This window comes from Nylanderia fulva, unplaced genomic scaffold (assembly GCF_048542155.1).
Source record: "Nylanderia fulva isolate GAGA-0341 unplaced genomic scaffold, ASM4854215v1 Scaffold38, whole genome shotgun sequence".
In the NCBI taxonomy this organism is placed as follows: Eukaryota; Metazoa; Arthropoda; class Insecta; order Hymenoptera; family Formicidae; genus Nylanderia; species Nylanderia fulva.
In genome coordinates, this window is record NW_028190455.1 from 1,549,253 (window position 1) to 1,573,957 (window position 24,705).

General features: G+C 36.2%; 1 long non-coding RNA gene across 1 annotated transcript in view; it reads right to left on the reverse strand.

The window, feature by feature from the left end:
- Positions 1–24,705, reverse strand: part of LOC114930770 (uncharacterized) — a 140,516-nt gene that overhangs the window by 53,562 nt on the left and 62,249 nt on the right. Inside the window, exon 5 of the long non-coding RNA XR_003819533.2 lies at positions 16,637–16,687. This is a non-coding gene — a long non-coding RNA (uncharacterized LOC114930770). The remainder of the gene's footprint in view (positions 1–16,636; positions 16,688–24,705) is intronic.

Consider the following 24,705-nt stretch of genomic DNA (forward strand, 5'->3'; position numbering starts at 1 on the left):
CGTAAAGTTATGATCAAGCGGAAAACTCCGAAACGAAGAAAGTTTTTAAATCGAACGCGGTATAGCAGTCATCCATGTCGTGGTTCGTTGCTTCCACGGTAATAGTGTTCGAAACTAATCGGAAAATGCGATTGTCATATCCAAAGGAAAATCGCAATAAATATATCAGAGAACATAAAATGTTGAGATTACCTCAACTAAATTTTGACTGATTAAGAAGAAAATATTTCATTCAACATTAATTATTTTAAACAAATCCGTTTGCAGTAACAATATATTATAATCAAATATTCATATTTCAATAGGTATAATTTAATATATGTGTATATGTATACGTATTGCACTTATAAATACGAATAGATATTATTTTGCAAATATTAAATATCACTGAAATAAATATATCAATATATTAATATATAAAGATAAATTTATTCCTATTTTCAAATATTTACTCTCCCTCTTTCTTCACTCGAAAGTGCGATGATCCCCGACCTTACTCTTCAAGAATAAATCATTCAATCCCCGAAAACCCTCATATATGTTACGACCTCTCGAGCAAACGCCTATTATATGTTAAAGCGAAATCTCCTGACTGTTCGTATATAAATTAACATATATAGAGTTGAATTTCTTCCTATTTTCAAATATTTACTCTCCCTCTTTCTTCAATCGAAAGTGCGATGATCCCCGACCTTATTCTTCAAGAATAAATCATTCAATCCCCGAAAATCCTCATACGACCTCTGGAGCAGCCACCTATTATATGTTAAAGCGAAATCTCCTGACTGTTCGTATAAACGAACGAGATCTCATTGATGGCAGATCCGAGGCGTCAATTATCGTGGCGGTCAGAGAAATCATTATCGCGGCAATCAGAGTGTGGCGGCACACCTCGTGATTCGTCGTAAATCGCATCCGTCACTGATTAGCTTGCTCGATCGACGGGGAGAGAAAAACGTGGTTTCATAATACGGGCGGCGTGTCGGGAATCGACCGTCCCAAATTTATTGACCTCGCGGCAAAAACTAATTTTATCACGCTCACAAAGATGCTCCTTACACTATTGCTTTCTCTCTCCTTCTTCATTATATCTGTTGTATTCTCTCAATAAAGCTTCAAATTGACGAATGCAGAGAGAATTTCATTGAGCATATTCTAACAAAGTCGACATATTATATTTTTCACAATTTTTTTTTAACAATTATTTGACGAAAGAAAATAATTATACGAAAACTGTTTACAAATATAATTTGAAAAAAAAGAAGACGTGGACACTTCGCCGCAGATTGCGCTCAATTAAATTTGTAAAATTTGTCGGAGCAAATTTCTCGCGTATTAAAACACATCGATGGAAATTCTCGCAGTTAACCCGAGCGAATGCGCACGATTTCTCTTTGATAACGATGCGCGAAATATATTTCCCATATACTCTCAATTATAACTGCACGAAGTAGTAAATATCGGTTGTTATATTAAGTGAATTCGATAGGCCGCATTTACCGTCCCGCGTGCGGCCGTTAATCTTAATTAGCAAACAACGATGTAAATAACATATTGGACACCATCGTGCACCGGTTGGTCAATTAAAATAATATTACATTATATCTTTCGTCAGAACAATACGACACGGTATGCATTCAAGGATAATACATATCACTGCATCATTCAATGCTGATTAATCGGAAGCGGTATAGTTGTGGAATTTTTAAGTGCTCTCGGAAATAATAAAATATACGGATAGAGAAGTGAATGGGTAAATTCGAGGGAAATATATATGGTATACATTTCGATATATACACATATTAATATAAGGGATTTCTCGTAGTTTTCAATCGACTTTTATATAATAGTGAAAATATATTACGTAATAAAAATCAAAGCTCAATTCTCTTCGCTCGGCGATAGAGACAAATTTCCGTCGTTTGTACATTTCCGGCGGAGAACTGACGGCGCCAGACTCAGACGACTTCTATCGCATCGAAGTCTACGCCGAGACGAGATAAGGATAACTCGCCGTCGCGAGGGGCTGAGGCTTATGCTCTCTCGCATCGAGAATACTTTTATATATGTCGTTCCACGTCGCGACGAACTACCGAATATCGCGGGGTACGAGCGTCGTCTCCTCTCAGCCGACGTAAGCGTCGCCCACAAAGAGCGAAATCGTCTCTCCATCGAGAGATGAATTTTCGCATAGGCAAGTTGGACGTCGTAAAGAAGTCTGGCGCCGCCGCGAGAGAAATCAGTTAAGGAAGAAAGAGTTATTTACCACTCGGAGAGGGACTAGTGTAGCGAGGTTCGAATGTATGGCATGTATGAGAAGAATTTCAAGTTCAATAGCGTCGACGATTGACAGAGAGATGTGGGAAATATATCATTCGTCCTTTCATCATTTTGCAAGAGACGTGTTAAGAAATATAATTATGTATACATAAACGAGTGATCATATCAAGTGTCATTAGAATAACCATTTTTATCTTATTTTGGTATAAAATGTTTCATTGGTTACATCATTTTAATTTTTAAATCTTTGTTTGCAGAATTTTTAAAAATATAAATTGAGAATGCTATATATCTGTCTATCTTACCAATTCTTCATATTTTTATATGTACACGTCAGCAACAAGAACTTTACAATTTAATTTATTCATTTTAAAATTATTTTTATAATTAGTGAAAAAATCTATTTTATTCAACACATGTGAAGAATAGGCAGAGAGTCAAGATAAATGTCATATCTATCGACGGAATTCGAGAACAGATTTTTTGAATTTTGCCGATTTATTCACAATGCATTTTTTCACGCCACAAAAATTAAATGTCAAACGTCCGCGTTTTTTCTGAAGTGCGAGTCAATATTTATGTGCATTATCGATCTCGAAATTATGACTGGAGAGAATGTTCCTCCGACGTAACGCGTGCTCGATGTCATTGCATAGGGTAGAATGAATGAAGCGATGTGACATGTTCCGTTGATTCTAGTCCGGTTCACAAATATGACGTGCTTTCATCCCTGCGATTCCGGAGAATTTGTCAAAGAAAGATGAATTATTCATGAGCAGAGAAACGTTGTTTTTTCCCCTTGCATATGCTTTAATATAAGATGTGCTTGCACTACAGGATTTTTAAGTAATATTCTGTATGATTATAATTTATGTAAAAAAAATTGAAACATGATAATTAAATTTAATCAATTATATTTCTTTCAAACCTGTTAAATATATATATATTTGTATTTCACGTTGAGAGCTTTATTAAATTCTTAATTAAATTTCTATTTGTCGGAGAGAAAAGCTTCAGAATAAAATATACAAGAATTTATTAAACAGATAGGTATAAAAGAAAGAAACGTATATCATCCTGACATACGTTTTATGTTACGATAAAATAAAGAAATATTATTTCTACATATTTGTAACTTGATTCTAAAATGGTTAGTATATATGCAATATTTTATATCGTTGCATTTATATTAGAAATAAAAAGGAACGCGCGTAGATACATTATTACCGTAAACGTATTGTTTCAAAAATCGCATACAATATAAACGTATCTCTATAAACATATGATATAGTATATTTTGCACGTAGTAGGGATGATTTCTGCACCCCGAGAAGGAGAAATCACCGTATGGAAAGACGAGTCGCGCTTTTATGAAAGCTGAAATAAATGAAATAAACGAATCTCGCGATGGCAAGAGAGGATGAGAGATCCTTGAAAAAAGCGTTCCCCTTTACAAGGCTCGCGGGCTCATACATAAGAGGTGCGAATGGCTTTCTGTCGTTGCGTTTGAAATAATTATCGCCCTTCTGAAAGACGATACGGAACATCGGTCGTTGAAACACAGTGTTGGAAAATAAATTCGAGCGTCCGCGAGCTCTGCTTCGAGTGTGTCTATCTAATCTTGGAGACGTACGTTTCAAAGAGCGAACGCCGTCGTCATCGCGGTATAAGAAATGACGTTCTCGACGGAAATTAAAAGGGCGCTTTCGCCACCCCGCAGCTTCCCGCACAATCCATTTTCCAGCGCTTTGCACGTTGCTCTCTCGCGGAGGCTAAATCGCAGCTTCGAGCGCAGCTTTTGCGCGCTGATAACGGAAGTCTTATCCGTGGCGGGAGTTTACTCGCGCGAGTCATCCCACGCGGGATATACCTACCTATGCGCGTGCGATGACAGACTTTTATCAATTGTGTGATTTTTCAATTTTGCGATTTACGAAAAAAAAAAATGCAATCGATTCGCCGCGTGATTGAACGAAAAAAAAGGTTGATATTAAAAGGAGGAAATTTGTATCATCATCCGTGAAAAATCGAACGGATCGAATCTCGCTATAAAATGCCAGGTATATTAAACACGTTTATTAAACGCTTCCAATAAAAGTGAGATATCCGCAAATGTTAACACGGTATACAAACTGCTGTTATAATATTGAGATAGATCGTTTACGGATCAGATAATGCTGATTACACTTTCTCCAAGACGGCGACAATGAAAAATGAAAAGGGTTTCCCGTTGCAAAAACAATGATATCGTATTCCAGGTATGCAGATCCCTTTCTCTCTCTCTCTCTCTTTTTCTTTCTCTTTCGTCCGGAGCATGAACTCGACATATTAATTTCGGCACGGAGATGCTTTTTTAAGGAACATGAACGCCCACTGGAATAAAGTAATTCCGGACGCGCGAGACGGCGCGGTAGGAGTCACGCGAACGGGTTGTACCGAAGAAAAGGGAGATGGAGTTTTATATCCCGCGGTGTATTAAAGCACCAAAAGGCAATCAAAAGCCTTCTATCGCGCGACTGCGATATTACCTGTGTCCATAATTCCCGTTCGCGGGATAAAAAGCTCGTGCGGACCATTATGAGCGTGTCAGTTTTATTATTTCAAACGTTCTCGTGACAAGCGTTTCAAAATTATCGACGTGTCGCGACGCTCCCAGACACCATTCAGACACAATCCATAGATTAATAAAGACATCGGTGTAATCGATAAGGCAAAATAACATCCGCGACACGGGCCAAGAATATACTTTCGCGAAACAATTTTAGAGACAAAAAATTGGATTTCTGATTAAGACAATCTTTTTCATACTTTTTTATATACATATGTGTATATATAGATTATGAATTGTACAAGAATTGTTTTCTTGGATACTTTTAATTAAATAATCGGGACCAAAAAAATGTTTGTTTCGATAATGAACGATCAAGACATTTCTGCTCGAATCGCAATTTATCGCGAGAGAAATGCAATCGATCGAGGTTAATAAAGAGGCTGACGATAATTGCCACGTCGAAATAACACCACGCTAATCTTCATGGGGCGTGCTAAAAATCGGTCAACGTCGCGCGATCGCGCTTGCAATCGCGGGACAAGCAATTTTAATAAAGTTTAATGGATCGAGATTAATAAAGAGTGTAATTAATATACGAGAGGCGCGACGCCAGAATAATCTCTATGTGGGGGCATTAAAAAATCATTTATCACTTGATCAAGAGTTTCGTCACGAGACGACTGAAAAGCGTATGAAAATTCTATACATGCATCTACATGAATATAATGCATATTACATGCATACACTCTTTTGCATATTCTAAACATAGCAAGAACGTTGCGACCCTTGCCACCGAGGTGGTAAGATGCGATCGCCGCTGGCACACAAACGTGATTCTTTATGGTTGTGCTATAAAGATGAATTCAATCTTTGCAACAATTCACGTATGAGACAAATTCGAGTTTTCCGTGTGTATTTTCAAAATTTTCAACTCATATTGTGCAAGGATTAATAATTAAATGCCATAAACAATATGTATAAAGTTTGAACTAATTGTAAGACTTTTCTTTGATGCGATATCAAGGAATTAATAATAAATAATCAATTCAAAATTTTATTTTTAATAATCAACCTCTTTCTCTGTCCCTCTCCCGACAAATAAAAGAGCCGGGTTCAAATTTAGTGACACTGTCCCGGATTTTTTCTTGTTTTTTTAGAAGAAAATTCCGAATTAAAATTTATTGAATTTCTTGGTGCTCTGTACACAACCAATCAGTTTCAAACTGAACTCTTCCTTGAAATTGGTTGTGTCCAACCAATTGAAATTTAAATATGTGTGTCTGAAAGTTTTCTTAAAACAGTAAATATCTGAGTTTGACAAGTATGCTGCGGGTTGTTTAAATCTAAAAAAATCGTAAAGTAATCATCTGTGCAACTTCAGTTATCATCAACTAATAGAAATAAGCGCATTTTCATCCCGACAATTCCTAGCATTGTTTGCGACACCGCTAAATTCGACGGGACATGTCACGATTCCGGAACGGAGTAACTCGGCAAGTTTTTGCAATGAGTTTCCTCCTGGCGACGTGTGCCTAGAAAGGGTGGCAACTCGTCGGAAGAAACCGGGATCACCAGACGGACGCGCAAATCTCGACAGAAGTTCCTTTCGCAGGATTTCTCGCGGAACGGAAGGTGGGAGAACGAATGCCGGGCACGATCCGACGACTACATCATTCACCGAGCTATCGGCTGTAAGGTGCTTCGCTGCGTCGAATAAAGAGAGCGAAGAAACAGTGGGAAGAGGAGAAAGAGAGAGAGAGAGAGAGAAGATGGGGAAAAGGGGAATCGGTACATCGAGCAGAGAACACGGTGATTAATGATTCGGATTTCGTCTCCCGACGACGACGACGCGCGCGCGTCTTCGATATTTTACCGGCATTTTTACTTCCCGACGTATTCTCGATTCTCGCGCGCAAACGATCCGTTCTTCCCTTTCAGATCTTCCGATTCAGAAAAGAGAGCGGCGTCGTTTTTTGCAACTACGAGGCAGAGAAACGTACGATATGCTACGAGTCGTACAGAAACTTCCCGTGTGCGGAAAATCGAGAGACCAAAATTGCTGCGCAGAGAAAATTCGAAATTTCCGGAGTTCTTGGTTTTCTGAACTGTAATAAATTTCGTCGGCATTCGCACAGGCTGAAGTTCTATAACTGCGTTTTTAAGAAAAAAATAAATAAATAAAATAAATCAAACATCGAATAGCCAAAAAAAATGTACATAGATACAAAAATCTTTTTTACTTTTCCTTCTTATATATTAATATCACGACTATTTTAATAATTATTATTAACTGATATCATTAAATATGTTATTAAATATTATTATCAAATGATATCTCGATTATTTCGCAATTGTTTTATGATTTTCTAATTTATGATAATTTTGAGTATCCTTTAAGACAATTTTTGAAAAAAAAAAATAAGACGAAAAGTTGAAAAGAAAGCTCGGAGTCGATACGTCGAGCATCCTTCGCAGCCTAATGAATCAAGCATACGGGGTCCCTTTGTGCTGCCCGAAATACAAGACCCACTCGCCCCTGCGGCCTCGCCGTCTAAATCTAACACGATAAGTAGGCGGTGCCGATTAATCATGGCGGTAAAGTCGACCGGTACGATTTCGACCTGATCCTCTCTCTCTTTCCAACATCGTATCGTATATATATCCAGGTATGTGTACGCATACCTGTATAAAATATGTGAGTCTACAAGGTAAACCCTTTCTTGTATCGATATTATATGTCGACGTTATTTTCACGTGGACCTATTTAAATAATCATTCCATTAAAGAGATTTTGGTTCAATTCTCCGACAAATAGGTCAAAGATATCGCAGATTATCATGTCTATGACTTTATTGCGCCGGACACCTCTTCGCGATCGAATGAAACGCGCGAGTTATTTCAGGTGATAAAGTCGACTAGACCACCCTGTGCCTATATACATATATTATACATGTATATATGTATATATTATGTATGTATATGTATACATACATAATATATACATATATGTATATATATATTATATGTATACATATCGGAGCTCGCGTGTGCATTTCGTGAGATTGAGACCTCCTCGCGTCGAGACTCACACCGGTGAGGGCCTGTTTATGAGGCCGCCTCCTTGCTCTCCCTTTCGTTTAGGGTTTTGGGGCCCACGGTGGAGGCCTACCGCGCCGCTATGCCCACACACCGTGTAGCAACGCAATCGAGCTATCGTCGTACAATTTCGTCGATGCGGACCGAAGGACGTGTTTCGGGATCGCTTGTTATCCACGCGAGTGCCATCGCGAAACGAGAGGAAAAAGCTGTTATAATGAACTAAGGAACTGATAATCAATATTTAGATACTCGAACATATGTCATCCCGATCTTAAAAAAAATATATGTTCTCTATTTCGGTTTGATAATAATTATCTATCTGGGAAGGATAAAGTATTTAAATTTGCAAATTATATACATTAATTTTTGTTTTCATGATTTAATAAAAATATTTCTCATAGACATATGTAAAAATACAATATATTAATGATTATTTACAACAAGGAAATTTAACGAAAATATATCGAATCACTTTGGATATTTTTATGAATTTTATGTTGACTGAATTAATCAAGGGCTTAGGAAAGAGAAAGGAGAGAGAGAGAGAGAGAAAGAGAGAGAATTGCCACATCATTAGGTGCTGAATACATTTCGACGGGATTCGTTTCTTTACAGTTATGCGAATACGAATGGATTAATGTAGCATCGTGAATTTGACATTTACATAAAAGAGGGATGCAGATGACGTGCCGGATCTTATTTAATTCCCCGATGTGCAATTAGCGTAGCAGAATCGCTTGAAAGTTGCTTTTTCGAGATAACATCTTGCTTCAAGAACGCTAATTTCGCATTCTGAAAGTTCTGACGATCCATTTTAAGAGAAAGCGAAATAATCTTGACTACACATACACACGCATACATACACACTACGAAAAATATTAAAATACATTCGCAATAAGAATAAAGACAAAGTTTCGCTTAACGATATAACTAATGCATCTCAGAAAATTACTGCCGCTATACTATTGTCTTTTTTCTACCTGATGCAATTTGTCGGACGCGTCTGAAACGGCGCGAAAGGGAAACGACGGTGCACTTATTGGTTTCCGCGTTTTTCAGTGTTCCGCTTCTCCCTCGAAAATCAACCGTTGTTTTAAGATGGCCGATCATTGCGGTTGCTAGAACCGGCGAATCGAAATTGCATTCCGTTTAGACGCGGCCTCGTAGAAAATGTAATTAACCAGTTGCACCTTTCTAAGAAGACGCGCTGCTGCCTGCGAAATTACGAAGCCGCACATTTCTCGAGAATGGTTCCCTCTCTTTTTTTAACTCGCTCGGAGCAACGAGCTTTTATTTATCGAGAGAAAGAAAATAGTGTAAACTTCTACGAGCTTTCTTGCTAAATAAGTATTTACACGTTTCAAGCATTTTTTCGGAAATTTTTGGACGCTAGCTTTCAAGTTTCCCACCATTCTTAATCATGAATAATGAATGTAATTTTCTCTCTTTGTAATAATTATACTATAGATAAGTTACTTTTTAATCGTTCATACATAAAGAATACGGTGAAATAAATTGGAAATTATAGAAACTTTCAAGTTCTTCTCTAACCCATATATCATAATATTTCTCCTTCCTTTTAATGTGAGTTTTATTCGCCAGTTCAAGTTGAAAACTTTTCGAAAGATAGCCACAAATCGTATCGATATCACCTTCTGCAAAAGTTATCGCCCTCGTCGAACAAAACTTTCGACACGTTTTTATTACCGCTGAAGACTCGGATAAGCGTGTTAAATCGAACGAGTGCCAATTAAATTGTTGCGTACATGCAAAGAAACCTTTTTCTTGCATTTATGCATCAAACGGACGCATAAATTTTGCCGTTAGAAATCTCGTCATTGACTCGAACCTGCGTAATGGCAACGTTACGTCGAATATACGTGCGGCTGCATATACGTGCGTGCATGCATGCATTGATAACAGAGCGCATATAGTAAGCGAAATTTACGCGAGAACGCTATATAAAGAAACCAACTTGTCATTAACATTAATGACAAGTATATGATAAATCTCGAGAAAGAAAAATTTTTTAAATTTATATACCTCAATTCGTGTCAAGTAAAAAATTATAATGTAGAATTTCTGAAACTTGAAGGAAACTAAAAATTTGCAAGAAAGTGTTACACGGCAATTAATTTTATTTTCCTCTTAGAATGCACGAAATATTTAACACTAAGCGTGTACCACTTTTCAGAAAAATTTAACTTCTCTTTTATAACTTAGAGTGTTCCAAAGTGGTCTTTGCTCTTGATAGAAACTTGCTTGTTCTCATCTTGGAACAGTCACAAGATATCTTAGCCTGAGTAGTCTCGAGGGTCGAAGTTAGCCATAGGGAGACAGATACGGAGAGTGCAGGAGACGCCTAAGGTGCAAATTGAAGGGCTGAATGATTGAAACGTTGACCCTTCGATCGGTACGTGTGAGCGTGTGTATACAGGGTGATCCATAAATGCGCGTCAATATATTTTAGCGAGTGCATGAAAGGGCGAAGATGGAAGAAGGGTGGGAAATTGGATGTCTAAGTCATAAAACAGAACTATATTCGTTTATGAATCACCCTCCGCAGAGTATAACTTTCCGCAATGTTGCCATTAGCTATCAAGCCTCGATCCCGTTATACATCCTATACGGCCGTTTAGCGCGGCACGTTACTCGCGAATAAATTAACCGGGCCCTTCAAAGGGCGCACAATGACGGCATCGCAGCAGTTCTCGTCTCTCAGGCGCACACAACCGCCGCCGCAATATATATAATTATGACATTAGCGAGCAATTTTGGTTGCTCTGCGCGCGGAGTTCGTTGGTAGCTACCAGCGAGATAGCTTACGGCGCCGTTCATACAGGGTTTGTCCGGAAAGTAATGCGTCGCATTTTTTTGTGACGCGACTATACATCGCAGAGCGATGGGACCGGTTGGGGAGGAAGGGGGGTACCCTTAGCTTTCCAACGGTAGGTCGCTCAATTGTTTCCATGCGCTTGGAGGGTTAGGACGGCTTATTCTGTGAACCTCTGCTTAGTGGTCGCGTCGAACTTGTGATGGAGAGAACGATAGAGCAACGCTATGCGATAAAGTTATATTACGGCCTACCTGACCCGGATCGGTGTGGCAACGGTGCCGCAGCCGCCCTACAGTCCCGACTTGGCCCCGGCGGACTTTTTTTAATTTCCTCGGCTGAAAAGGGAGCTCAAAGGACAACAGCTCGAGTCGGTTGACAACGTACAAGCTACTTCGACGGCCTCCCTGAACAGCATCCCAGTCAAGGAGTTCCAGAAATCTTATGACGCATGGAAATCGCGTTGGCAAAAATGTATTGACGCAGAAGGGTCATACTTCGAACAATTTTAAGTTGTTTTACCTATGCGATCAATAAATTCTTTTTTAAAAAAATGCGACGCATTACTTTCCGGACAAACCCTGTAGCTGTGACTACGTTGTCGATAACGGCGGCGAATTGGAGTGGAGGGCGTCCCTTTGAGGCCGCCTAGTATAGTTTGAACCTGAAGCTCTCCCTTCGCGCCCTTCATCCGTCGTTCCCAACCAAGTCTCCCTGTACACGCCTCACCTTACGCGAGCTCTCTATTTGGGTGTAATACTCGGGCCCATGAATATTTACGCATCGACATTCATATTCATATATATCGATATTTATATTTATATTTTTATTTATATTTATATCCTCATGAATATTGAAGTTAGCTGTTAAGAGAGAGAAAGAGAACGGATCGGCAGTCAGGGACGGCGGAGGAAAAAATCGGCGAAGAGGAACGTGCTTTCTCTTTTGCGTTTCAATTGCGAACGTCGTGCAGTTCGGATGTTCCTCGTGAAAGGACAGGAAAAATATTTTCATAACGATACACGACCGAAAATAAGTAAAAAAAAATAGTGGGTACACTTCAGAAAATCTTCACATATTTGTGCACTTGTATACATTAGATCGAACACCATTTTTCTTGACTGATTTTATGCATGAAAAATAGCGCGATGCGCTACCTTTTCGTCGAGAATCTTCTCTGCTGTTTTTTAATTATTGAAGTATTTCTTTACAAAAACCGAAATATTTTATGGCGGAAACTTTAATAATTCTATCTTGTTTCGTATCTATTAAATAATTAATAAGTTTCTGTTCGATAGATTTAACGAAAAAAGACGAAATTATCACGGATATTTAAATATAATGATTTATACATTATTTCTTCTTTCTAATTATCGGCAGTAATACATATTCGAATAAAAGTTTAAAGTCTACAAAAAGCAAAAATAAGAAAGTTCTTTGATAATGAGTATGAATATCTTCATACCTTTATGTTTACTTTTATTACTTTCATAGATAAAAGTTTGAAGCAAAGAGTAACGCTGAGGTTAGCTTGATATTTCAATACTTTCTAATAATTGACACACATTCATTTGCTAATAATTAAATTTTCTCTATTTAAAACTGTTACTGTAACAATGAACTCTCGATGAAAGTTATAATCCACATTCACGGTTGCTCCATCACAAGGCTTCTAAACCAATCTTCTGAATACATATACGACTGATGGAGATTTTAGAATGTTTACGTAGGCGAATGTTGAGCTGGATATCGAAAGGGAATCGATTCGACACTCTGGTTTCATTTTCGCGCCAAATATATGCAATTGATAGCCATATACGTATGTATAGGCGGTAATCCACCCGAAAGGCCTGTACGGCGATTAAATAAGCTACCGTATGCGCTATCGGAGAACGTAAGCGATATCGAGAACGTGACCCAAGAATTAATTGCGGCGGCAAATGTCGCTCCCGAATGATCGAAACTTGCCGAACTTTAGCCGTATCGGAACGAAGAACACCACTTCGTGCGTGTCTATGTGTCTATGTATTGACAACATTAAGCTCGGTCCTCACGTACATAGTTATTGGTAGCCGGTCGTAGCCGAGCAAACTGGTCTAGGCGGGATGGTACAATGTACAATGAACGAGAGGTGGAAGCGATTGTACCGCCGAACTGGACGAAGATAGATTGGGATAGAAAGAGAAAGAGAGGGAGGCGAAGGCGTGAGAGCACGATGGGTCCCATAATGCCACGGTGTTCGATGTGGGAACCATAACCCGGGTCGAACGGCGATTAGTCCTGGGCCACCACGTTGTTTACTCTGGACAGGTCCTGCCTGCCACCTAGTTTACGTTATTATATATACCCGTCCGCGTGGCCACCGACCGCCAGCGTGGATTTAGCCCACCACCGCCGTAAGGCCCTTTTAAATCGCGTTCTCGGGGGGTCTAATGATTTCGTGGAGATTCCGTACCTGCGACCGGTCGGACGTATATAGAGGCATCTTTTCTCGAGATGTTCATAAGACACAGTCGTTTCTAAAGCAGATTTGCGTAATTAATAGCGCGAGCGAGAGGCAAATATTTTTGCAATAAGAATGCAAATTTTATTCTACTTTTACACGAAAGAGAAACTTGCTTCTTCTTACCTATTCACGTAATCTCCAAACAGATTCATTACAAATATTTATGTAAAAAGTACTTGTATATTCATCTCCCTTTTAATAATGCAGAACGCGAAAAAGAAGCAAACGGAATGCCGCGAGTTTGCTTGTAAGTAGATTAAAGCTTGAATTATAATACACACATTATATTATCAATTATTTTTATGAGTGGGTGTGATACAAAATATTATCACATTTCGTTCTCTAGAGAAATCTTTAACAGATCACAATTTTTCAAGCGCATTTTCTTTACATTAAAAGTATTAAAATAAGTATTTTCAATGTAAAGTATAAAAATTCAATTGATCAAAAAAACCTGTCAAACAATTTTCATCAAAAAGAAATTTAATATCTAAAGTCGTATAAATAAACATGTCAGCATTTTCAAGAGCGATACGTAATTATTTTCGTAATCTGGACGTATCTACCTACCTACTCCATTACAGGAGAATAAACGAACGTTCGAAAAATCGCGAAATGCAAGGAAAATGAGCCAGATGAAAAGAAATATGTTCTTTCAGATTACTCTGATAAACGTCTTGTTAGCAAAGTACGAAAACGCAATTCTCTCGTCTGTTCCCCGTCTTCTGATTGAAGTTTGAATAATAGATCGATGAATGAACGCCAACTACCTGCTCCGGTAAGCTAAAGTACGGTCAATGCGCCGTATTTTAGTTTAGACTCTTATATACGACGGTCGTTTCTTTGATTTTATCACAAGCGCAGTCGTGTCGGAAATCATATTTCCTCGATATGAAAAGTCGATAGAAAAGTTCAATCAATTTTTTAAAATAATAAATAAAAATATATGTGTGTATGTGTGTGAAAATATATTCATCTACTTTAAACTCTTTCCAAAAATACGCTTTTTAATTTAAAACATATAGATAATAAAGCATGTTTAAAAAATGGAAATATTAAAAATCGAAATGACTGGGAGAAAATTTTAACAAACGTACCATTTAATCGCGTAGCTGTTAACTGTTAATATTAGCGATCTGAATTATGAATTTATACGATTGTGCTCGTGTGTCTATTAAATATTAGGCACCGTTGTAGAGCAATCGCGTTCGCGAAATTAATTTAATAAACTCCGTATTTGCTAGTATTATAATCCGAGGAAAATGTCACCGCCGATTTATGTAACGCACATAAGCTCACACGTAACGATTTCCTTTTATTACGCGGGGATATACTCCGCGAGGCTAGTCTGCCTCTTCCTTGGACTCGTTATATCAGTTTTCTCGTTTTGGTGGAGTTCAACTGAGAAATGGAGAGGTGGCACATACATGTATGTATGTATGTATATGTATATACAAAATATATATATATATATATATATATTTTACATATACACATATACATGCGCACATGTGACCCTTTTTTTATCTTCTGCGCTTTTCCCATTACAGCCGTGGCACTGTATTACTCTACCTCCTATCCTTCGGGTTACTTTATATGCATTATTCTTTGTAAATACGTATCTCTCCATTGCGCCATGCATTTAAAAGGATTTTCTGGGCGATGGCAAATCTTATCGCTTGACAGTTCGCAGCGATGAACGGCTCTCATTTCTTGATAACGATCTTCCGAATCTCGATATGATCCTATCGATCATGTCGAGTAGTGTATGTTTTCTCGATATAAAATATATGTATAATAAATGCCAGATTTCCGATATAAATTTTCTTTTACTGAGTCGATGCTACAAATGCTTGACGACGAGAGGTCTAAAATTGCGATGGAATAAAATTGTATATTTTTGTATATTTATATATTATATTTCGCGTAATATTATAATTGTATTGTATATTTATATTTTGTAATATGATAATTGCATTGTAATTATATATTCGTACATTTTAATTAAATAACTTTAACATTTAAATTTAACATATAATAATTAACAAGCAGTATCAACAGTAATTATAAAGAAGACTGGAAAAATTTATAGAAATCATTAAAGCACTCTCTCCGTCGAGGCGACGAATCTAATGTGTTTAATAATTGATTTGTTTGTGAGATAAAACCGTACGAGATAAATTAATTCTTACAAAATCTGTTTTCTCTCGTTATTAAAATCTGGGAAATTCGGGAAACGTACAAGAATAATAAGCTCTTGCAAGAGCTTTATCATGTAATGTACGTCTCGTTACGCGAGACGCAATTAGTCACACAATAGAGCCTTTAAAACTCGGTTATCCAATTAAGGATAGGCCGGAGCGAACTTGTGATCTACAATATTACCTCGAACCCTTTGAAAAGCCGCGCTCTAACGAGATGCACAAACGGGAAAGAGGAAGAGAGAGACAGACAGAGAAAGAGAGAGAAAGAGAAGGAGAGAATCGGGTGCGCGTCGTTAAAGAATGCAGAATTCGTGAGGAAGACAAAGGTCCGCACGCGGCGGCACCTCGAGCTCTCCTCCAAAGGTTCGGAAGCTTCGGATCTACATACACATGCAGGGGCAGCATCAACTAGGTCTTGGATTTCCCACGTTCCGGCGAGAACGAGCCGACACCATTCGATCGTAGTGTGTGATGTTTGCCCAAATAATTCCCGAATTAGTGGGGATGTTTGAGTAAGAGTGAACCCCGCGAGAGAGAGAGAGTGTGTGAACATCGCCTTATTTAGACGGAATGTCCGTTCTCAGAGGAAAATCTTCCGAAAACATCGCGCGAGACGCGATGACACGCATTTTTAATTATTATCGTCTTTATATTTTCATTATTTAAAATTAAACAACGATTTAATTTGATTTTCTGTTATTGATCCTTGTCCTAAATTCTGTTTTTACCCCATAATGCCACTATAAAATATGCTATAAAAATTTAAATTGGAAGAACCTTATTAAATTTTTATTTGCTATAATAAAAGTTTTAGCAGAATTATATTTGAAATAGATTGAATCTCCAAAATTAAGTTATGTTAAACTTTTAATTTTAAATTATTTGCATGATAAATAATTTACAAAAGACACACATATATATATATATATATATTGTTCACATTCGTTGATCTATTATTCAAACTTCAATTAGAAGAATCATATATAATTGCTTTTCTATATATAAAAGAAACCTTTTTAAAAGAAACAACATACGTACCTACATAAAAAAGAATCCATACTTGTATGCAACAGAGATTATAAAAAATTTGAAAAATGTTGCATATTAAAATTTATTCATTATATACTTGGCGTTTTTGTCATAAATTAAAAATTTGCACTCACCGATCGATGCATAATAGTGGAGCTGACTACGTAGATTGGCAATGAGTTGATCTGCAACATATATAAATATAAAATATACATTATATTTAACATAACATGCTTCAAAATAAATATTTCAAAAAGTTTTACTAAATTACAAAATATAATTATATTTATTATGAATTTTAAATATAATTATATTATTAATGAATTTTATAACATAAAAAACGCTAAGAGATGCCATACATTGTATAACATTTTTCCAAAGAATCAACATCTATCTATTCATAGATAAAATTTTGCGAAAAATTAAGCATGAATTTTTTAAACGATTGATCAAAAATAAGCTCTTAACATCTGACATTAATATCTGACATTAACATCTCAATTTTGCTGGTGTGATTTAATCAACCAATATCATTCATCGCGTAGTATTCGTTCGTATTGCAACTTTTCCCGATGAATTCTGCTTGTTTCAAACAAAAAGAATTAAAGTACAACATATAGACAACAATTCCCTCCGCCTAACGTCAATTCCCTCCGGTGGAAAACCGAAAACAGAAGGGTAGAGATCCTCTCCTCCTTCTCTCGGGTAATATCGTCGGCGCAGTAAACTCGATAAGAACGCTACCGTAAAAAGTTACGGTAGCTTTATTTTATTACGAGAATTGGTGCAATCCGGACGGATACGTTCGGGGATAGATCGAGATATATAGGGTGATTCAGGAAAAAAACCATAACATCTGAGAAGAACGTATTTTGGGGATAAAAAATAAGAATGTTTCAATTATCATATATTAAGGAATTAATAGCGTTAGTAAATGTCTATTAAATTCAGAATAGCATGCAATAGAAAGATGGAAACAATTATTTTCATAATAAAATATATATTATATAATTTAAAAAGTCTCTTATATTTTTTTAAAAATATCTTTGATCATTCAGATACATTTATCATCTCATTTATAAATCACATATGTAGATTAAAAATGCGTATAAATTGAAAAACGATTATAGTAATTTTTATTAATTTCCGATGCTTAAAATTAGAAAATTATTTTGATAAATTTAATCTCAAATTACGATATTTCATTTTGATGAGTTCTATGCTTATAATTAGAGTAGAGTCAGAGAAACTTGACTTATTTTTATGAGTGACAATTTAATATCATATTTAAAAATGTAAATAATTAAATAGAAATTATACAAATCTCTTTATATTTTAGTCTCGCATATGAATATTAAATGCGTTTTCCAAAATAGCAGATTTCCTTCCGTATCACCCTGTATAAGATTGATTCGCTACGTTACGGTTCGGTCCGCCGCTGCCGATCTCGCGACCTCGCCTCTTGCCGGCGGCTCTTACTGTCTTCGGGAGCATCAATCTTACTGAAGCGAATGCACTGTCTTCGGTCGCGTGAAAAGTGCTCCTCGTCGCCACATCGCGTAGCATCCGCAGAAAAAGCTTCAGCATTGCGGGAACGGGTTTTGCGCCTTAAAAGCTTCAGCCCAACGAGGGACGCGACGAGAACAGTCGGTTTGACAGACGAGAGAACGAGTTCACGCCGAATTATCATAAAGGAGATATCTCGGCGTGCGCTCCTCTGATTTCAGATTTCATTTCGAATTAATCAAATGCGATTAAAAAATAATCACGTAAAAGAGTTGTGGGTCAATTTTTTATTTTAATTTTAATTTCGAATAAATTATGCTAAAAAAATATAATTTTTCTATGATGTCTCGATATTGAAAATTATATAGGCTTTATGCAGCCAAAACTTGGTTCTCTAGAATCCATTTAGCTCGAGGTATTTATCTGTCCTCTCGCGACTTGCATACACGGACCATTACAACAATCTCGCGCAACACGTTGATAAGGTAAAGACTTCCTTTACATAGGGTCTCGTTAACGAGACCGGAAAACGATTGTCGCGGCATCTCCGTCGTTCTACGCCGGCGAGGCTATCACCATTCATTTCCCGGAAATTTCGCAGAAGGTAGAGAGAGAGCTCGAAAGATCTCGAGACAAAGGCCCGCGACGACCTGACGCCTTCTAAGGTGCATCGCGGTGTGCATGCGTGCGCCAGAAACGGAGGCGCGGAGCCACCTGGACGCCGACGAGGCCACCGACGAGGCACCGGCCGCGAGAGAGATCTCTTCTTCTTCTTCTTCTTCCTGCCTTTTACGGATTTAGAGATATGTACGTGTGCTTGCTGATCGCCAAATCTCGTCGCATACATTTTTTTCCCGCATCTCTCCGCGCGCATTCTCTCATCGATTTTCGTAATTAATTTCGAGACTTGGTAATAAGAGAGTTCGCGATTTTTTATTTAATTTCTCGTAGAGAAACAAATCTCTTTAACGCGAATCGCATCCGGGAATAAGGAGTACAAATTTAAAATTTCGAAAGCTTAAACAAGTTAAAGCATCTTATGGGCATAAATGATTTAACATTTTTTTAATTGCATTTCTTACTGTTAAAAAAAGAAGAATTTTATTTTATTTTTTTATAATAATAACAATTATGAAATTGATATAATTAAGACATTTTCGTCTCAATTTGGAGCGCTACGATTAGCTTGGCTCGGAGATATGCCTTAGAACTGCTGCTGAACGATAAATCTTCGAAACGGAGACTTTCGGCGATTGACGAAGACCCGGGACGAGAATCGCGAGACCGTAGGACGTCACCGAGGCGGGGATAAAGAGAGAAAGAGAGGGAAGCGGTTTTTCAAGCGATACACCATAAACGGCCGAAGACAAGGCTGACTCTAAATGGCCGCGGACGGGAGTCGCGAGATGCCACGTGTACGCTCGTGCTCATAAGTCCTGACGTAGCCCGCGCCAGGCTATCTTTTCGACGAATCGTCGTCCTTTTTTACGTCTCTACGCCGCTCAAACGAGCTGCATGCCTGCTCCTCGTGGCGAACGAGCACATGCCACGCGAGAGAAAAGACGGTAAAATGAACATGTACAACGCGACCTTCGCCGTATGTTATGCGAATGCACCTTTGCGAGAAAAATTCGGGCACGATACGACATCGCGCCAAGTCACCCATCATAATCTATTCATCTCTCGACGATGCTGAGACAATCGTGAGATCCGGGACGTCCGCGAAATGTAAAGACGACTGGTAACAGTAAGAAAGTAGAGAATTGTAGTAATACTTTGCTGTTTAATAATGATTAATATGTTAAGAAACACATGCATCCAAATATTAGATAAAAAACAATATTCAGTCCAAAAAACAATTAAATTCTTAATTAAATTCTTGATTAAAAATATACATTATGTAATGTACATTAATAATGTATACATTAAGAACATTGTATACATTATAGTTGTTAAGAATGAATTTTTTAGAAATCGCAATTAATCCCTTTAGTGAACAAATCTCATAATATAATTGCACTGATTGTGCACGAGTTTTGATGCGTTAGGGTAAATATACACTAATGATAACTCAATGCGCAAATACGGAAATATAGAACGTGGTAGATAGGAGAAACGTAGTGATATTTGTGTGTATACTAAAGCGCAAATTCACGTTTGGAGCAATTAATCCAATAAAATGTAGCCCACACACGACGTAGCGAATACGCGCTGTTAGATTGCTGTCAATTTACTTCTTCAGTGGAGATAAATTACAAGGAATAAAAGGTATCGTTTTAAAATACACGGAAGTTCTGGAAAATTTTTACTTTTAGATGTACGACATACCGATAAAATTATTTTTGCAAAACTGATCGATTAACTTTTGTTTAACTCAGCATAATATCATTATGTTGTACATCTAAAAGTAAAAATTTTCCAAAACACATCCGTGTAATATAAAACGATACTTTTATTCCTTGTAATTTGTCTCCACTGAAAAAGTAAATTTAAGTTATTTTCACAAAAATAATCGATTACCTTTTGTATAATAATTTTAACACGAAAATAGGAAATTTGTATTTTTATCCCTTTTCCATTAAACGTGCGACATAAAAGAGTTATTTTGAATAATGTAAATAATGAAAAAAATTGGACTTTTAAATTATACTTTGTTATCCAAAAAATACATTGACGTTTAAAATAATCCCGATACAACATCGACAGCAATTTAGTCTCGTCAATTGTCACGCTCGAAATCAAATGCGCGATCGGATGCTTTGGTAAAAATATAGGTGCATAAAAGATGCAAGGAGCGACGAGATGTGTGCATGCACATGTGCATATGCACGCGATCGGGCAACGGTCCTTCTGCATATTTGATCGCGTGGAAACGCTTCGTTACGCTAATACCATCAATATCGACGTTTAGCGCGGAACGCAAAACTGTCAATGCGACAGAACTGAAATGCTCGTTATCAATCACACGTCGCGCAACTAGTGCATCATTATTAAATATAAGTGCGTATGATTTATTTAACAAAAAAAAAATCCTCGAGATAAATATACATGTACGCGCTGGCGTATATCGCTTTAATTATAAATACAAATTCGTGCTACAGTAGAGAGCTCCTACGTAAAGCTTCTATAGGGGAAGGTTCTATTCGAAGAGGTATCGCGTCCCATTTTGAAGAGAATGTAATCAGGTCCGACACGTCCGGAAGTCTACTCGTACGTGCCAACGCAAGCTCGTAAGGAGCACCTTTGTACCTAAGGTACGCAAACCGGATGCACAACCGCCTCTTCCGTGTTCTTCCACCGTTTGCCCAGCTGCGACTAGCGAGATACAGCGGTGTAGAAACAAACGAGGAATTTTGATTCCAAAAATATGTTTCGAAATTTAAATAAAAGTATTATCAGATCTGTGTTTTTGTAAGATTTTGTAAGATGTGATTTGATGATTGTGATTGAACTTAATAAAGTATAAAATTCATGTAGTTGTCGCGATATCTCCGCTCTTAAGAAAATATGATTGGTTTATTCAGAGGAGCAAAAAAGAGGAAGGTATAATGCAATTTGATATTATACGAGCTAGATATAATAAAATCTCATAAGAATGGCATATAAAATTTATATATAGCATTTACTTTTCCCGTTTACATGAGATATACAACAAAATTTATCGATTTCTGATTTCATGGACAAAATTCACGACAGATAGAAACAAGGCTGAGAACAGAGAGTTTATCCCGCAATCAGTAACACGTGGTGTGCCTGATATATCCTATGCGTACAACACATCTATAGTGTGTTCTCTCAGAAACCACAGTGTTCGATTCTATACGTTGGCTCTTAATAATCGCGATAAATACAAAATACAATGTTACAATGAAAACTTTATTGCGAGCAGTCCTAAACTCTCTGTTACAAGGCAACACCAAAGCTATCATGTAATTGCACACGCATGTTACCAACTACATCACGAGTGAAATTGAATTAAATTAAGATAATTATATATATAAATGATAAAGCCATCACACACAAAAACGCAGAGTATGCATTGTAATTGCCGCAAACTAATTATAGTCGCACAAATGATAAAATTGCAGGAAACAATTCCCGAGGTGATAAAATTCCACGATGCATTCTATACGTAGAGACTGCATGCGCAAAGCATATAATGAGTACAATTAAACGAAATTAACATGATCGCGTAAATGCTAAGCCACCAGAAACGGTGTAATTGTAGCAGACGGATCTTTTCTATTCTTATTGTTATGCTTATATTTCCAAAAAATATTTATGTATGCATATCTAAAATAAATTTCATTATATTATTTGTATTACGTATCTCGTAAGTGTGTATATAAGCAATAAAATATAAGGAATAATAAACAATAAATTTTCTTACATACATACATAAAAATATATATATGGGTATGTACATATTAATTAAGAGTTTTCCCCTTACAATACGCTTTAATTAAATAATCTGAGCAAAATAAAAGATGACAAAAGATAACTTATTTTTTATGCTTATGACTTATCTCCTATTAAAATTTAAGGATACCATGATACGTTCAGGCAAGTAAACAAGAAAATTGTTGGAACAACGCGATTTCTTTGGATATAAAAATACTTTTACCTTTATCTCTAATTCTTTCGATTTTTCCACCATAATATCTTACGCTGGTATTGAATAGTCCTGTGATTCGTGTTGATAGGCAATTTGCCAATTTCCACTTTATTCCATCCACCAATCTTCTTCCAGCATTTTCTACCAGCTTGTGGTCTTTTCCAACGATTCTTTTGCTCACGTCGAGTATACTTTTCATTTGGATCCATGAACGTTCTATTCATACGCGTAAAGACCCTTGCGATCGGAAATGTATGTGAAACACTCCCTTCAGAATTTTATTATTTGTTAGTGATGATTTTGAATCTTTTATTCGCTGATACGACTGGAAATAATGTACGGAAGATCGAAAAATACTCAAACAATACAAAACAGATTGTCACTTTGATAGAAAACATTTTTATATATATAGTTAAAGTTTAAAAAAATTATTTTATTACATTGTCTCTTTAATGCTATTAATTACTGATTGTATGTGAATCTGTATTAGAAACAATTTCTTGTTTTAAGTTTTTCCTGTATATTTCTGTCAATTTATTCTACAGCCGTTGTTTTAAGTCAATATTAGTTATTTGTTACTAATAGAAAAACTAAACTCAAGTAGAGAGAAATTAATCATGCATTCTGCATCGTTTTTTAATCGATTCTTCTCATTTAATTCTTTTATGTATCTGAAAAAATAGTTTTCAATTTTATTTAAAAATTAAACCAAATTTAATTGTAACGTTTGCCAGTGTATAAATTTACATATTAAGTTTTAATAAAAGATATACATATATGTCATAAATATAAAAAAATAAGTTTTCTTTTGCTATCTTTTATTTTATTTGGATTATTTAATTAAATCTTATTTGCATAAAGAATATTTAAATATACATATTTTTGCATAGCATTTTATACAAAATTATCTCATTTCTCAACTCGCGAAATTTAATTTCATATATCTCTGTCATGCACAACAATTTCATTCTTTTAAATTTAATATTTTCATTCATAACTATCAAATAAAATAAATAATATAAAAGATAAGTAAACATGAGAACGAAAAATATTTCTAACGATTTATTCCAACTATTTTTATCATCGAAAAACGTTGGTCGTAAAGTTACAATTATTTTTATCTAATAATGGACGGGGCGATATTTGAATTCGACAATATTTAGTATTTGATGAATGGAAATATACCATATTTATGTGATGAATTATTTGTATGTATTATTTTATGCAATCCCAATATTATCGCGCAATATTATACATCACCTAATTCATCTACAGGATGAGACAGTTGTGTCAACACAACGAGTATTTGCAAAATAAACGCACCATATAAAATCACCTTCAGTCGAAAATTGTCATTCGCACGATAAGCCGTATCTGTTATCTATTACTATGCATACGCGTCGCATTAGCTTTCGTGATCATTTAAAATATCTGATAGCCGGTGCGCTACCAAATTTCGCATGAGCGGCTACTGTAACGTCGATGTAATTTGTGAATTAAAGTTGGTAGTCTCTAATTATTGAATTAGCCTTGTCGCTTGATTAATTAGTTTAATTACCAATTTATGCCTTTGTTTCGCACATTATACTCGCGAATTAGAGAGCACAGACAGATCTCTCCATCGACGCTGGTAATATTTCAGTTTTTAGCATATCATTTGGTATCTCAATTTCGTAATATTTGGCGATCCTATTTTTGGGAAAATATTAATTAATAACGACGTTCGAAAAGCGTAGTTTATTTTCAGCTTCGTATACAATCATAATTTTGCGCAATGAAAATATTATTACGCGTATATATACTGAATGTTTATTTCAAATTTGTAAAAGCTATTATCAAAATAAATTGATTGCAGTAAAATTGCAACGGTTTTGTGGTGAAATTATTTTTTCGGTAAGTATTTTACCGATTTCATCTTGCAAAAATTATATTTTTATAGCAAATAAAAAACAAAAAAGTTTATAAATGTAATTTCAACACAAAATATTCACTTTTTTTAAATTCAATACAGAATTTAAAAAATTTAAATTAAAAAAGCTTAAAAATTAAAATGTAAAATAATTCGAAATACAATTTTATATA